This window comes from Mirounga leonina, unplaced genomic scaffold (genome assembly GCF_011800145.1).
Source record: "Mirounga leonina isolate KUSES-001 unplaced genomic scaffold, KU_Mleo_1.0 Mir_268, whole genome shotgun sequence".
NCBI lineage: Eukaryota > Metazoa > Chordata > Mammalia > Carnivora > Phocidae > Mirounga > Mirounga leonina.
Genome location: NW_023270649.1, coordinates 7,945,798 through 7,963,532, shown reverse-complemented (window position 1 = coordinate 7,963,532; position 17,735 = coordinate 7,945,798). Strand labels below are relative to the sequence as shown.

Below are 17,735 nucleotides of genomic sequence, written 5' to 3'. Positions count from 1 at the left end.
ATGAGCATAACCTCAAATACTAGTTTTTCTTCACTGTATATTTGTAGAAATCAAAGATATTGAATATGTTATTCATATATATGTAATATATCTATGGTATTACCTGCCTTTTCCCACTTGAATTCTAATATGTAAAACTTTATTATCTTTAATAAAGATATTATTATAATAAGTACTATTAAAGAGAAAGGCATTGGGGCACCTGGGTGGCTCAGTCGTTAAGCGTCTGCCTTCGGCTCAGGTAATGAGCCCAGGGTCCTGGGATCGAGCCCCGCATCGGGCTCCCTGCTCGGCGGGAAGCCTGCTTCCTCCCCTCCCACTCCCCCTGCTTGTGTTCCCTCTCTCTCTGTCTCTCTCTCTGTCAAATAAATAAACAAAATCTTAACAAAATAATAAAAATAAAGAGAAAGGCATTATTTTTCTCACCAATAATATTTGGTTCATTTGTTAGTGACTAACTATACCAAAGAGATATTGGTATACAAATTTTTAGTAAAAGCTTCTTCATGCTAGGTTTTTAATATCTTTATGAAGGCTTATAATTATTTTTTTAAAGATTTTATTTATTTATTTGACAGAGGGATAGAGAGAGAGAACAAGTAGGCAGAGAGGCAGGCAGAGGGAGAGGGAGAAGCAGGCTCCCCGCTGAGCAGGGAGCCCGATGCGGGGCTCAATCCCAGGACCCTGGGATCATGACCTGAGCCGAAGGCAGCCGCTTAACCAACTAAGCCACCCAGGCGCCCCAAGGCTTATAATTATTTTAAATTATTAAAGAGATATATGAATTCTTCAAACTAAATCAATTATTTGTCAGGGAGAGCTTGGGTTTTTTTGTTGTTTTTGGTTGTGTGTGTGTGTGTGTGTGTGTGTGTGTGTGTGTGTGAAGTACATAGTATTTTAGTTAGGGCCAGATTGTAAATATTTAGGTTTTGCTGGCCGTATGGTCTGTGTTACAACTCTGCTGTCTTAGCACAAAAACAGACATAAACAGGGTGCCTGGGTGGCTCAGTTGGTTAAGCGACTGCCTTCGGCTCAGGTCATGATCCTGGAGTCCCAGGATCAAGTTCCGCATCGGGCTCCCTGCTCAGCGGGGAGTCTGCTTCTCCCTCTGACCCTCCTCCCTCTCATGCTCTCTGTATCTCATTCTCTCTGTCTCAAATAAATAAATAAAATCTTTAAAAAAAAAACAGACATAAACAATACATCAATGAATATGCATGGTTAGTTCCAATAAAACTTTATTTACACTAACAGGCAATGGGCTGGATTTGGTCTGTGGGTCATAGTCTATCAACTCTGGCTTAAAGGAGAAACAGCTGTGTGCCTATAGAACCACTTTGGTCAGAGAAACACCATGTTCATGTTGATGCTGCCTGTGTCCTGGCTACCCCTTGGCACCATCTCTCCAATCAGATAATGGAAATGTGTTGGAGATTTCTCTCCCTGTCTTCATGGAGATCATCTTAAGGAATTGTTGAGATTTATGTCCCAAATGAGATCTGTCAGTGCCAAGTGGAAAAAATATGAATTATTTCTACTTATTTTCTCAATAAGCAGGCCCTCTTTTGCAGCCTGATAGTTGGGCTCATCTTCTGTTATGAACACATTTTCTATTGTACTTTGAATGTACTTAGATGTACTTTGAAAATGACCTGCCATCCAGGTGCCAGGATAGTTGTTGCAGAAAGGAGCCAGGTTAGCTTGTAGATAGGGCCTCAGGAAACATGTTCTGGTAGTTCTGTGAGCTCTTACTGTGAGAGCCATCTTCTTATGTTCTTCATGCTATAGGTACTGTGGTCAAGTCAGATGTGAAACTGATAAGTTAATAAGTGAATTGATGGAAAATTATAATCTACAGTGAGCTTTGAATTGTAGGAGGTGAAAATACAGCATGTTGGGACTCCAAACTCAACGTCTCGTTTTGCAATGACCGTAATTTTCCAGTGAGAAAATTATCTAAGGTCTGATCTCATTTTTCCCCTTCCATTGTTGACTCTGCATCAGAGAGAGAACACTGGTCCTGCATTAGGACTGACATCAGAGGAAAGAGAAATGTTTATAGCTGGAGAGGACCTTAAAGATGAGGAAGAGGATAATAATTTTGATGACCACAACAATGATTGTGACCCCAGAGATTTAAATAGCAGGTTTTGTTTACAAAATGCTATTTCAATCCTATCAGTTTATGATAGCTAAAACAAAGGTTCGGGTTATGTGGCTTTTGAAAGCCTAAAGGAAAGAAAGTGAAACTGAAGTACTTGGAATTTTGCCTCCTGATACCCAGTTAGGAAAAAGAGGAGACAAAGCTTAAAATGAGACCCAGTTTGAAGAGTTTGTTTGTTCAACCTGCCTATTTTTCTAATAGTCACTCTGTTTCTTCTGCTGGTGATACTGGGTTTTAGACGAGTATGTGCAGTTGAACAGTACCTGTTCCTGGCTGCCGTTACAGACCCATGCAAACTCGGGGAGGCAGCCACAGCCCTGAAAACTCAATTCGCCCAAGTGACAACTGAACATCTGTGAACTAGAGTTAATCACCAGCTTTCAACCAAATGTGTCTTCCTGCCTTTCCTGTGGCTCTGTCCAAACCCTGATTGCTAGTCTTGCGTGTACTGACCACGGGATAATCTGGCATGCCCAAGTGTCCTTTTTTAAGGCCCTGTTCAAAATATGGCTCATTACCCTCTGATGTTTCCCTGAACAAGTACCCTCTGATGTTAAGCTTTGAATAAAATGGGAGAAGTGGCAGGGAAATGCTGCACAGAGTAGAAGGGAGAAGAATGTGTGCTGCAGTTTAATGACCATGATGAAGACAATTTCAACTACCACCATTTTTGAACACTCACAGTGGGTGAGGGACAGTATTGTTTTATAGTTATTATCTCATTTCATCCTCACATTACTCCCCTGAGATCGATATTATTCTTTCTATCGCATGTATAAGAAAATTGCGCCTTGGAGAGATCAAATACTTTATTAGATCTTGAAGTCATACAGGCAGGATTTGACCTAGTACTTATGAGTGTGTCCAAAGCACACACTCATAAGTACTAAGTGGTACAGTCTCCTGATGGCTGGTCTTTAAGTTTGTGGCTAATTAGGGACACTTGCGGACTCTTGACTCTCAAAGTATGGCCCTCAGCCCAGCATTACCAGTAGCACCTGGGAGCCAGTTAAAAATGCAAAATCTGTGTTTCCATTCCAGACCTGCTGAACACAATTGGAATTTTCACAGCAGCCCTAGGTGATACATACGCATGTTAAAATTTGAAAAGTGTTGGCCTAGATTTGTCTTAGACATCTCCTACCCAACACCCAATAGTCTAAAGGCCCACGGAAACGCTTTATCGTTGGGAAGGGGACTGAGGAACAAAACAAACAGAAACTACTGCAATGTACAAGAAAGCATTCACTGGGGGCCCCTGAAGTCCACGTATAGAATATTATAGAGGGGCTCAAGGGAGCCCAAGGGAATGGTGGACACAGGTTCATTCAGACCGGGATACCTTTGAAAGGGAAAGGGTCACTAGTAATAATGAAACTGGAACATTAGGCATAAACTAAAACTGCCTTAAGGAAACTGGGACATATGGTCAACTCAATTACAGCACCTAAGCCTTATTTGGTGAGAATCCATGGAAATATTAGGATTCTCTAGTCTGTAAAAAATGAGGGTGGGAAGATGGGAAGTTTAAAGCCTACAGATTAAAATGGGGTGACAAGTACTTGTTTATTAAATTATTTTATTTCATCCCCAGTATTTATTAAGCCCTCTCCTTCTTTGTCAGATATTTTATAGGCTGTGAGGATACAGAGGTGGACATAATACAATAGAACTTCACAGGACTAGATAATACCCCTTAATACATTAAGAAACATGATTATAGAATAAGAGTTAAGCTTGTGGGAGTCGTAAATGGAAAACATGTTTGTTCCATTTTTAAACCTGTATTTTAAGAAAGTGATATAGTCTAACATTTTTAAATGCAGAAATTCTAAAACAATTTTAGATAAACTCATGGAAATGAATCCAAAAGTGATCATCAAGGCATGTTAGGAAGTTAGTATTGGAGGAGGGATAAGAATGCCATTTGAGATGATAACAAAATTTACTTCCCCTCTCTAATATGTCACGTGGATCTTCTGACCCATATGGAACCCCAGGCCAAATGGGCCGTGATGAAACTTGGAACACATATAAGCTTTGGAGTTCATCCTCTTTTGTGGGTTGTAGGATGGAGTATTTATCTTAAGGGTTTGTCTACCCTGAGCCGTACCTCATAAATGCCAAGTACAGCATGTGCATCTTCCATGCTGAAAAATAAACAGCAACCTCATCTTTTGTAAACAGTAATGCAATATGCTTAGTGAGATTTACAGATGCATCCGTTTAGATAAACAGTAAGAATCCTTATTAATAATTAGACCTTATGCAAGACCCATGGCCATGTATACTACATAGGAAAATGATTGTATGACCACCACTCCTCTCCAGTGCCTACAACAGATTCTAGCACATAGTAGGAAATCATTTAAAATTTGTGGGACAAGTAAACAAATCCGATGGCATTGCAGAGATGCTGAAAAAGGAAAGCAGTATTAGTGGTTCCTATTTCAGTTCTTTTCTCAGAGTGCAAGATTGCTCCAAAGCAGCTCACATAGATCATCCTAGCTCAGTGCAGGAAACCAGGAAGGAGAGGGCAAGGATTGACCTTGTGGCTTTGCCAACTGTCTCTTCTATTCTGGTTTTGTTTCCTTCATTTGGAGAAGCAGATGTGCCTGCCTGATAGGGCGGAAGCCTGGAAGCCCCAAGATCTGGAGGTAACAACATCCTGGTCTCTCAAGCTTCCTGGGTGATTCATTGGCCAGCCACAACTACAGAATTTGTCACTTCCAGAAACCCAACCCCATCAGTGCTCTTGCGAGATGGGCTTATATCCAGAGCAAGTAACAATAATTGGCAGATTATAGACAGCCATATTGTTTCCACATACTACTTCGTGAGCTTAAAGCAAACGAATTTAAAACTTGAAATATTCCGGGTGCCTGGGTAGCTCAGTCGGTTAAGCGTCTGACTCTGGCTCAGGTCATGATCCCAGGGTCCTGAGGTTGGGTCCTGCATTGGGCTCCCTGCTCAGTGGGGAGTCTGCTTCTCCCTCTCCTTCTGCCCCTCCCCCCTGCTCATGCTCTCTCTTGCACGCGCATGCTCTCTCTCCCAAATAAGTAAATAAAATCTTTTTAAAAAATAAAAGTAAACATGAAATCCTTAAAAAAAAAAAACAAACAAACTTGAACTATTCCTTTCTTATAGCTAGTTCCATATGAAAGTACTGGGTCAATTTGTCCTGTGGTAAAAGATCTGTCACATATGAAAGTCAAATAAGCAACACAGACCCCTCTTCTTCTATCTGTGAGGTAAAGTCATCTGTCCTCCTGTCCAAATCCCATGCAATTGTGCTTCCTCAGGGTCCACTGCAAATAGTATCATCTTACTCTATGCCAGCTTCAGCTTCTCTACACCCTCAATTATTTCCTCATGTCAAAACTCCTCCTTGAGCAAACCCCTCCTGAAAGCCGTCTCTTCTATCTTTTTCAGCTAAACCTCACATAAGGATAATTTACACTCAAAGCTACTTTACATACTCATCTCTATTCACTCCTCAGCCCTCTGCCCCTGACTTTCACACCATCACTCTTGAATCTCTTTTATTCAAGGTTATAGAAGATCTCATTACCAAATTCAGGAAGGTGAGCCCTTAATTGCATTTAAATTTGGTGGCCTTTGAATCCAACCCTGTTTCTTCCTGGCAACCTCTTTTCCTCCATTTCGCACAACTCCTTTATTTCTCTGGATGTCTCCGAGTACTACCTCTTGACCTACTCTGCAGGCATCTTTTCCTTCTTCTGCTCTTTAAACACATTTCCATCTTAGCCCTCTTCCCTTATCACTGTATACACATTCCTTTCACCCTGTTTCCAAGTCCATGGCTTCAGCTACCGTTTACTTGGTTTTAGGATCTTTTGTGTTGCAAGGAACAGAGACATGCTTGATTGTTTCAGATAGGAAGAATTCATTATGAAGTTACAAGGGAAGGAATGTGAAGAGGAGAAAAACATCTTAGTCCTTGGGAGAACTGGCGCCCTACTCCAGGCAAGACTCAGAAGGAACTCATCACTGTGCAAAATATGGGTCTTCAGCAATGCTAGACATTTACCAGGCTGGAGACTCAATTTGGCTCACTCTCTGTTTTAGTCTCTCTCCTCCCCACGCCTGACCCACGTCATACCTTCCTCCCTCAATCCTGCCTCTCTTCTTTACCCATTCCTTCTCTCTAGTCTCAAATACCTTCTCTTAACTTTCCTTCTCTTTCCCTCATGGCTTCTGTTCATTTGTGTCATCTTTTGCCTCCTGGTTTCTGCTTTTTCTCTGACTACTCGTAATTCCTTGGTATATACACTTTATTCTAGAACTTAAAACATTGCTATGATGTTTCCTTTTGCCTTCTTTCAGTGCCTTCTGGAAGTAGGTGGAATATGTATTTATGGGTGCATATATGTATAAATGAATGAAGGAAGGAAAGAAAGGAATGCAACTTTGAACCAGATCTAATTTCATCTTTGCATCGTCAGTGGCTGCCTATGGCATGATAGTTTCCAGTTACTGAGCACCTAGTATATATCTGACATTATGTCATTTACATATAGTTCTGAACTTCACACACTCCTAAAAAGTGATGGTATTTTTCCTTTCTTTTCATATAAGGAAACTATGGCTCTCACAGATTAAATTACTTGCACTAGATCACAGTGCCAGAAATGGTGTAGCCAGGATTTTAAAACTGTTATGCTTTTCAGGAAATATTTGAATACCTGAGTAAACGAGTGTACAGTATGGTTTTTTTTGCATTCCTTTTTAAATAAAACCAATAGTAACCAAGGTATATTTTGATTATAGTGATTAAAATAAGAGCTGTTTGGTCTTTTATGTCTCTCGAATTCTTAGCTTGTGAAAATACAGACCAAGAGGAGAAATAACTGTCTTTGACTTTGGAAGTCCTGTTGGATGGGTGGAATGGATTAGGAAGCATTCAGCTACAAGTAATAGAATACTCCCCCCTCCAACAGAATTAAAGAGCAATGAAATTGCAGTCTGACATCATAAGAAATCCAGAGTGGTGTTAAGATCCATGTACAAAATATTAGGATGGCAGGTCTTTCTCTGTGCAGGCTCTGTCCTGCTCTATTTGTTGGCTTTCAAGATGGCTGGTTGGTAATAAGATGGCCACATCAATTCCAAACGTCACGTGCTATCAGATTGGGACCAGAGAGAGAAGTACAGGCTACGTCTTCCTTTCTCCTCCTTAGCAGGGGACTTCCCTCGAATCTTCATATCTCATTGGCTGGAATTGGGTTGCCTGCTGTGGCAATGACTGTTGGTTGCTGCCCCTCTCCCGGCCTGCCTCGCACTGCCTCCCGTACAGCTAATTGTGGCCATGTGACCGACGAGGGCTTCCTGTTGGCTGGAGGACAGATATGTTTTCCGGAGCTCGAGCAGCCTTGTTGGACCCGAGGTAGCACAGCAAACTGACAGACAAGTAAGTTGTTGGGAGCCTCCTCCCTGGTGGCATTGTGGTGCTCCAGGGTGCCTGCCACCCGGCTTCTTTCTCCACCAGGGATTTGTACTTGCATCTTATTTAAAGCCACTGTTAGTTTTATTTCTTGCTCTTTTTGTGATTGTTATGCAACTGAACTTAATCTGATGTCCATTTCCCTCCCGATAACAGTCCTGGCAGATGTAAGGGCATAACCACACTGACTAAAAATAATGAGGCTCTCTCATTGGAACCAGGGATGGGTCATGTACCCCTCGTCACACGGGGGAAGGTTGAAAGGCTAACGAACGTCAGACCTCTATTTGGAAGGAGGAGGGAAGGGGAAATGACTGCTGGATAGGCAACTAACAGAGGCTGCTCACCAAGTTAAGTAGCTTTCCCAAGGTCACATGGCTCGTTATTGGTAGAAGAGAAATTCCAGCTCAGGTTATCTAAGAGCAAGTTCGGTGGACTTATCTTTACCAGCTGAGTTTAATTGACAATTTGTCACTGATATTACAAAGGAAATTCATTCAAATCTGGGAGATGGCACCCCAACTCTTAAACAGCTATTGCTTCATGGCTTCCCTCTTACCAAGATACAAATGGTTAGCAGTTCCTTCCTCACTGGAGGGGATCATCCGCCTATAGATGATGCTACACTCACATGGAAAAACAGCAGGCAGAGCAGACCGCTTCAGACTTACACACTTGGCCATGGGTAGTAATGTAAGAAATGTTGAAATGGCAAGTATTTGCCTAGCACATGAGCGGGGAGGGGGCCGGGTGGGGGGTGAGGTGAACTGGGATTGTTTCAAGTGGTAGGAGGAAGCCAACCCAGTTGTATGTTTGTGGGCTTTCTAAAGATGGAGGTCATTTGGAAAACAGTCTGCACTGCACCGTGCACGTGGGTTTCTTTGTCAACACCATCCTGGTGCTGACCCTCGAAGTTTTACTTCCCTTCACATACTGCAGCTCCGTTTGGGGATACGGCATGGCACGTGGATCTCAAGGGTGGGGGCCTCATTAGCAATTTGTGGAACTCGGTAGCCATCTCAAACAAGCAAAACCAGTAAGAATGATACTGCTGGAAAAATCCTGTAACTCAGCTTTCTTTTATATGGTTTTTTATCTTTCTCTTCTTGTTTTAAGAGGGCCTTCAAAGTGAAGTAGCAGAGGGCAATAGTGCTTTTGTTATTGTATGTCTGTATCTAGATCAAGTTCTCTTAGTCAACTGAAAAGGTGGGGAAAACATTTTGTGTTTGTGGATAGCGTTTGCATAAGATCCAAAGGCAAATTTTATCTATGTGATTGATTGATCACAGATTTTACAGAATGGTCTCACTGATGCTGCGAGGCAGGAGAAAGAAAACAAATCTGAAATCTACAAGATCCCTGGGAAGCATCTTCTCAGAAGACAAGGGAGGGGATATTTTTCTAAGTGTGAAGCAATACAGTGTAAAATTATAGTGTTTAATAATGCTTGTGCTAAGATGATTAGGAATTTTGAATACACTGGAATCTGGTGGTAGGAAGTTTGGTACTGAATGGATTAGTCTTTTATTATAGGTTTAAATATGATTTGGAGGTTATATTGACAGGACTTATGGGCAAGCCTGATTACATTTAATCTTCCTTGGGGGCCATTTACAGAATTAATTTGTTGATTATAAATAAGTTCCTCTTACTATCGAATGAAGTTTATTCTTTTGTTATTCTGAGTAATTAAGTGTTCCCAAATGTAAAAAAAAAAAAAAGTTGCATATAAAAAGTCAGGTTTTTCTGACATCACTAATTCAGGTTGGGTCAATTGTCTCATGGAAGATGGATGTGACCCTACAAGATTTCTCTGTAGACTGATGCCATTACCCGTCGAAGGACTTGACACTCACAGAAGGAAGAAATGATGGATCATACAGAGTACCGGAAGTGTTTGCTCTCTTAAGGAAATGCTATGGCAGATACTACTGTAAGAAAGTATTATTAATCAATGGAGAATGTACCCATTCCGTTATCTATAGAGTTCTAAATAAGATGTATTTCTTTTTAAGAAGATAAATGCCTCAAATTTAATTTTGACTTTCTGTAGGTCTTTGCGTTGAACTGTTCATGGACATGAATGGATGGCCTTTATGGTGATAAAATAGAATAATAGAATGAAATGTCCCACACTGGGTTTTCTATTATAAAAAGGTGTGGAGTCAAGGTGTAGGAGAATTTACACAATTGAGATCACTTGCGGCCACCTGAGGAAAACAATTAAGCTCTAGTTAAGAATAGAGTTATACGACCTAGAAATTCCATTCCTAGATGTCTTCCTAAGAGAAATGAAAACCTATATCCGCACAGAAACATGCACAGGAATGTTTATGGCAACATTATTTGTAGTAGCCAAAAAGTGGAAACAATCAAAATGTCCATCAACCGATGAATAGATAAGCAGATGCAATATATGCATACAATAGAATATTATTCAGCTAGAAAAAGGAACGGTAAGTGCTACAACATGGATGAGCCTTGACAACATTATGCTAAGTAAAGAATGCAGACGCAAGAGGCCCATAGTGTACGATTGCATTTATATGAAGTACCCAGAATAGGCAAATACATAGAAACAGAAAGCAAATTCATGGTTGCAGGGACTGGGGAAGAGCAGAGTGGGGAACAACTGCTATTGGGTATGGGTGTCTTTTTGGAATGGTGAAAATGCTTTAAAGTTGATTGTGGTGATGGTTGCACAACTCTCTGAACATATTAAAACCCGCTGGACTGCAGACTTTTAAGATGGTGAATTTGATGGTATGTGAATTATATCTCAGTTTTTTAGAAGTGATAGTTAAGACACAAGTTTGAGCAAAAGCAGACCTGGTTGGTAATCCTAGCTCCTCTGCCTACACAGTAGAGATTTATTGAGAGAGTTGCTCTGTCCCTAGCATACCGCTGGTAATGACTTAGAGGATACCCGAGATGATCCCTGGGCTGTAAGTGACTTATTAGCACAGAAGAGAGATGCTGTGTGTCACTCAGGCAGATCTGTGCAGCCAGCTGGAGAGGCCCCATATTTGAAAAGGGCTGCAACATTGGGGGAAGGAAGGAGAAAAAAAAATAGTGCCGCTATTTGAATGCAATGGGTAGAATTAGGAGTCTGATCAACTGAGCAAAAAAATACCAAATTTGGATCCCAATAAAGGCATGAGCCCAATCATGAGAGTGTAGGATACAGATCTCTCTAACTCCACCGCTCATCTAACTTAAAAAGAGAAAGAATTTCCCACCAACTGAATGAGAGAAAAGCCAGGAATCCTGTGAATCAGAGCCCCCTGGATTTCATCCATCTGCATTGCTCTGGAAGTGATTAAGTCCAGTGATGAACCGGTGTCTGTAAAGAATGATGCATTGTGTATGTGTCTGTCATTTTGATATTAATTTAAAAGGTAACTAGAAGAAAATGACTTCCCAGTTCAGTGCAGTTTGGGGGTGGTTCATAAGCACAGCACCACGGTAATTAAAATCTACAATGCAATGCTCAGAGGCTGCAGGAGCAAAGGCCGTGGTATTCTCAGTTGACCCGAAGACTCACCTACTGGCAGGTCATAGAGCTGTGATGAAATTCCCCAGCAATAAAAGGTGAAAATGAATTAACCGGAGCCACGGACTCAGTTAGGACTAAGTGCATAACCAAGAGCAATAAAGAGGTAAAGCAGATATTTGAAAATGTGCTCCCTTCAGCCAGTATGCCCTACAATAATGTTCTCACCTGACTTTAACTCTGTAGCATCGTTTTCCTCGTTTCTGGGTCAAGGCAATGTGGATGTCTTGTGTTATTTAATGACGTGACAGATTCTCAAGTTGCTTTGTTGTAATTTAACTGTATAGTGATTAGATGGATATAAATCTTCTAGAGAGTTTTGTTAGTTATTAAAAGGTATCTATATTATATTAAAATACAACATATGCTATGTATCTTACAACATTATATCAAATAATGATATCGAATCATTATAGTATTGAAGTACGGTCTAACAAAATTCATTAATGTCCCATCAGATATCAGAAAAGTATAATATTTTTGAAAAGACAAGTTAAAAAAATGACCAGCGATTGAAAGATTTAAGAAGAAAACCCATGTTGACCCACTACTACTACTATGATATTTTGCCACAAAATAGCCCAAACCATGTTTTTATCATTCTGATGTCCAAATACTTCCAATTAGGTTAGGATCGTTTACCCTAGTGAAAGCAGTCAAGCAAATATCCACTTGGCCTAACTAGACTTTCCACTGTGGGTGAATCATTCTTCATTCTTTAACCTGAATCCCCTGGAGAAAGAGTCGAAGGTTAACCGAGCAGCAAGGGGCTGGGGAGCACCGGCTGCATGCCCCGTAGCTAAGCTGTTGGGGCCGACGTGAAGAAGCGTGAGGCATCATCCCATTCTTCAGAGGGTGTGGATAGCGTATAGGGTGCTGGCAAAACTGTCTTCAGAATAGGATCAGCCTTAAGTGAACTTCTAAAGTTTGGTTTGGGCCTTTATTATTTAATTAGCATGGATCTATTTATCAAGGAGACTCTGCCACCTGCTACACTCCTTAGCCACCCAGAGCCATCGGTAAACTTCGTGTCTCCCCTTTCTAAGCATCTCCTTCTCCCTTAATGAACCCCTGCCTCTTCTTCCTATCTGTCGTCAGAAGTAATGTAGGAGAATTGAATCACAGTGGTGGGACCTCAAAGGTCATATGTTTGGCCTCTCCCCCAAAGCAGGAATCTTTTGCTCCACGTTGAGGATGGATGAGCCAATGGTTATCTGCACGAGCCTCTGAGTGTTAAGAGTCCCCTTACCCCTAAGTCACTTATGGTTGGGTAAATGTTTTCTTTAGGAAGGATCTCCTTGGGAAAGGCTGGGCCTACTCCCCGGAATTCCCATTCAGTCATTTGAAATCTTCTCTCTTGAAAGAGAGGCCAGATCTATATCTATTGAGGGGATCATATGGTTCTTGTTATTTCTCCTATTAATGTATTGTATCACATTGATTGATTTGCGGATGTTGAACCAACCTTGCAGCCCAGGAATAAATCCCACTTGGTCGTGGTGAATAATCCTTTTAATGTACTGTTGGATCCTGTTGGCTAGTATTTTGGTGAGAATTTTTGCATCCATGTTCATCAGGGATATTGGTCTGTAATTCTCCTTTTTGTTGGGGTCTTTGTCTGGTTTTGGGATCAAGGTAATGCTGGCCTCATAAAATGAGTTAGAAAAAAAAAAAGAAGATAGTAGGAAGGGAAAAACGAAGGGGGGGGGAAATCGGAGGGGGAGACGAACCATGAGAGACTATGGACTCTGAGAAACAAACTGAGGGTTCTGGGGGTGAGGGGTGGGGGGATGGGTTAGCCCGGTGATGGGTATTAAAGAGGGCACGTATTGAATGGAGCACTGGGTGTTATAGGCAAACAATGAATCATGGATCACTGCATCAAAAACTAATGATGTAATGTATGGTGATTAATATAACATAATAAAATTAAATTAAAAAAAAAAAAAGATAGGCCAGATCTACTACTGAATTTACCTGCTGGCCAGTCAGCATTTCTGTTATCCCACATTTCTGTTATCCCAACCCCAGGCAGCCTAAACAGCCTTAATTCCTTTTGTGGACTTCAAAGTTTTGTTAAATGACTTTCCAGAAACTTCCCCTCCTATCCACACTACCCTATTCAGGGCTTGCTGGATGCATCAGTGTCTTTCAAAGGTGTGGCCTCTGAAACAGTTTGCTGCTCCAGGAGTATCGTGGTCTGGGTGGAACCTAGGGCATTATCACTTTTCTTGAGTTGGATTCTCAAGTTCTTCTCATGCAGCCTAAGTTTCCTTTACCTGGTTTAGCACTTTGGTCAGATTTCCTTTGAGCTTAGTGGACAAAGAGCTCTACCTATTCCTCAAGTCACTTCTCTATCTCTGATTAATTTTGTTATAATTTAAATGCAAACTTCTCTCTAATTTTTTGAATCTTTTTGTTTTAGTCTCATTCTAAACATTTGAGCTAATTAAATTATTATATGTAAACTTAAACTATATTTTAAAACCCTAATTCTCTCTTATTACCTATTTTTCCTAGCTTAGTGCCATCTGCAAATTTGATAAGCATGATCTAGACTTTTATGTCAGTTTTTGATGAAGTTGTTGAGCAAGCTGGGGCCAAGTGTCTGCCATTGTAGTTTTGCCCTCTTTGTTAATTAGTTCTTTCCTATTTTTTTTTTTTTTTGAGACAGAGAGCGCGAGAGAGCGGGGGAGGGGGTGGGTAGGGAGGGACAGGGGGAGGAGGAGAGAGAATCATCTTAAGCCTGACTTGGGGCTCGATCTCACGACCCTGAGATCATGACCTGAGCAGAAATGAAGAGTCAGACACTTAACCGGCTGAGCCACCCTGGTGCCCGGGTTAATTAATTCTTAAGTTCACATGAATGTACAACCATTTCTGCTACATTTTACTGTCTGGTCCACAAAGGTTCCAGAAAGATTTGCCCAGTACTTCACTGAAACTGGTCATTTATGTAAACCTTCGGGCTCCTTGGTAATGGGAGAAAAGTGGAGATAGATGGTCTGTTGAGGAAAAATATATTGAGGCTGAGGAACTATTGGGACATCCTTCTATATAAAAGAACTGTCGATTCCTATGTTTACCTTTGAGTTTACTCTATCGTAGATCACATTCCCTTCCTAACTAAAATTCTGTGGTGTAGTGAGTATGTATGAGTAGTCCTTATTTCCCATTAAAGGATGATGATGATCATGATGGTGGTGGTGGTGGTGGTGAAAAAATATGTGTATATATTTCATTTAATCATGACAGTGAGCTTGTAGGATAGATGTTGCACACTGACCCTGGACCCCCACTAGTTTGGACATTCACAACTATTAGGCTGTCTTTGGTAGATAATGGAAACCATTAAAGAAGTGCAAGGTGGTAAACGTTAACTACTGTTCCACCATATCCCTATCAGGTTTTATGAAAGACCAAATTCTTCCATACATATAACCATTTATTAGCCATCAGGCACCAAAAATCCAACCTGTCTTGTTAGCTTGGCAACAATAAAAAGTTAGCTTCTCTATCTTTTCAGGTATTCTGAGCATCTCTGCATGAAAAGTTTGCCTGATGCAGTCACAGAATATTATTGGCTCATTAGAAACCCCAGGCAGTGACTTGTCTAGAATATGACTGCACCCACTTTATGGACACACCCTCTCCAATGATGGGGTCAAGGAGAGTGACCAGAAAGTCTGAGAGGAAGTGGAGCAATTAGGGAAGAAGGAATTGAAACAAGGTGGGACCTGGCACAAATTCATTCGGGCTGCTTGCCACGTATTCAGACTCCTTATCCTAAACTGGGTTTGATCAACTACCAAGAAATAGGTGTGGCCTTTGGGACAATTTAGCCCAGATTAACATATCCGCCATCCTTCTTCTTCTTTTTTTTTTTTTTCTGGTGTTTAATTTTGTCTTGTTTCGTTTTGAGTATGGTATAGCATTACGGTTGAGCAAGACAGATTGCTTCTGGTCAGGCAGGTGCACCCCAGCCAATGTATCAGCGCTAAAGACTTCTGAACACTGGTCAAAACTGGTAAATTCCCTGAAAGGAAGAAGTTTGGTTCTCAGGGTGAATTGAAATTAGAACTTTTTTAAAGGCTGTTTTTATTTTAAAATGCTTTTGCCTGGGAGAGAGCACTATGTGGAATTAATACCTTTTTCTGTTTCCGCAGCACCATACAGGTTTACCTAATGTGGATGGGGAAATTATTTTTTGCCTTCTTTCCAAATGCCTATTAGGGAACACTTTCTTTCTGGGGCTTACCTCTGTGTGTTGATCAGACTGAGCAGTCCAAGGAGCTGTGGCCACTCCAGAGGGTGGATTCGTGTTGACACTTCTGCAGTAGTGTAAAGGATAATACTTTCAACAACTGATGCAGGTGTGCACACTTGCATCTCACTTTCAGTTTGGAAACCTGTTAGTGGGGCAGTAATTTCTGATTAGCTGCCCACAGATGGATATGGTCCTGAGTATGCTTGAACTCAATAGTCCACTTTGAAGGCATTTTTAAAGGTCAGTTAGCATCCATATTGTGGGCAAAAGCAGCATGTACCTATGCACATATGCACAGTATATATATATATATATATATATATATATATATATATATATACACATCAGTCTAGGTGAACATGGTATATATACATAGTATACAAATATTTATTTATATCTACATATATTATATACCAACTAAAAGATCATTCTCAGGCATTTATTTTAAGAATAAGCCCAGATCTGCTCTTACTTCATTTCAGATTCCCCATGGATTCGAGAATATTTTATCCTTGGGGATGATCAAGTAAGAAAGATGTAAGAGCAAAGCTGAAGTGTCATTAATGACTGTGTAGCGGAGATCATTCAGGTGTGCTGAAATCTCTTCTGATCCCCTCCCTGGAGGACGGGTCGCTACACTGAACTTGGTGCTTGTCTCTGCCCTTGCCCTTTGATCAAAGACTGATCAACTGACCTTAAGAAGACATCGGATTTGGGAAACCCTCTGCTCTTCCATGGACCGCTGTGGTCTCCTGTGGTTCCTGTGCTGTCTTTAAGTAAATAACACAGCTCTGTCTTCTTCGGCTGCAAAAACTGAAGGTATATTGAATGTACCTGCTTCAGCACCACCATTGTGTCCCTGGGACGTGTTAACAGTGCATTTTTAAGGCTCCGAGGCAGTGAATATTTTTCATCTCCTAGCAGAGTACAGTCTGCTAATGAAATCGTCCAACATCTCCTCTGCTGTGTTGTTAGCTCCGTGTATGTGTGTAGAAGTGATTCAGATTTGTAATTCATCAACTTTTACTAAACTGTCTTTGCCATTGATGAGAACAGTATCCTTTGCACGTGTAAGTTTCACTAATCCAAGAGGACCTATTATGCAATAGAGAGTCTCTCGGTTGATTTGAACATGATGTTACTCAGGCCCCAGGTCTAATCTTGATTACAACTCTTTCACTTTCTGTCCCATGGCTGAGCATCTCCATGCTTTGGCTGGTTGTCCTACAGTTGTCTTTTTGGCCTGGGGAGGGGCCAGTCGAGAATGTAGATGAACAAGTACAAATCAATCCCCAGAGCAAGGAAACAACAGCTAAAGTACGCAGTTCAAGCCTGGATCGTGGTTCAATTTTTCCCCAAGAAAAGACAAAGACACTTCTGTGTAGATGAAAACATGTTCGCATGGAACATTGCACGGTGGAGCGCGTGCACGCATGCGATGGGTCTAAAGTGTCCTAATGAGTGTACATGTGTATGTGTGTCAGGGAGGAGGTAGACCTGTTACTGTGTTAATGATGACAGTAAAATATACCTGTTAGTCACCATGGCCAGGTACCAAGTGTTGTGCCCGCCGTAGGTTTATCCGTGCGACGCTTGACTATAAGGATCACCCAAGCACTTCCAGAAGGGAAAGGTGAGGATTGATTTGTCAATGCCTAAGGGTCTCCCAACGTGTGGTCTACAACCGTGTTTGTCAGTGAGCTGTTTGGCCTCGGCAGGAATTTTCCCACAGAAAGGATGTTCTAACTGGCAGGCTCCCAGGACCGCCCACAAATCCATTTAACCATAACAGAACTGATGAACACTGTCAGGGCTAGAGTTGGCTTCCAAGTGGGAAGTCAGCCTAGTATTAATAGCACAGTTCCAGCTGCCCTGTGGGCCCAGCGGACTTCTGATGGACCCGCCTGGGAACCAAGGCACTCTTTGTAACATTTATGGGAAATGGATTCCTCGGTGAGCGTGGTGGGGAGGGAATACTGTGGTGGCTTGAGAACCATGGCTGCCCATTTCTCCCTTCTACTCTAATCACTACCAGCACCGGCATCCAGCAGGAAGAGACCAAGGAATCCTTCTCCCGCCTTCAGACCTGGGGAGAGCCTGCCCTAGTCCTGGTCCGACTCACTTGGGTTGGCTGTTCCCACGTACAGGATATTTGTAAGTTGGGTGTTTCTAGGTCACCTGTATTTAATTATGTGATATTGATATTTATTTTAACATGGTGGCTGTTGATCCAGGCCAAGTTATATTATAATTTAAGGTTTATTTTTGTCTTAACAACTTTTATTCA

General features: G+C 41.4%; 1 protein-coding gene across 3 annotated transcripts in view; it reads left to right on the top strand.

Moving 5' to 3' along the window:
- ARHGAP6 (Rho GTPase activating protein 6) overlaps positions 1–17,735 on the top strand; it is a 474,790-nt gene that overhangs the window by 283,953 nt on the left and 173,102 nt on the right. The window contains exon 1 of one of the 3 annotated variants that reach the window (XM_035029701.1): positions 15,861–17,602. The exons of the other annotated variants lie outside the window; for them this stretch is intronic. The gene's annotated coding sequence lies outside the window, so the exon portion shown is untranslated. Of the gene's footprint in view, positions 1–15,860; positions 17,603–17,735 lie in introns of those variants that run through there. 3 annotated transcript variants of the gene reach the window in all.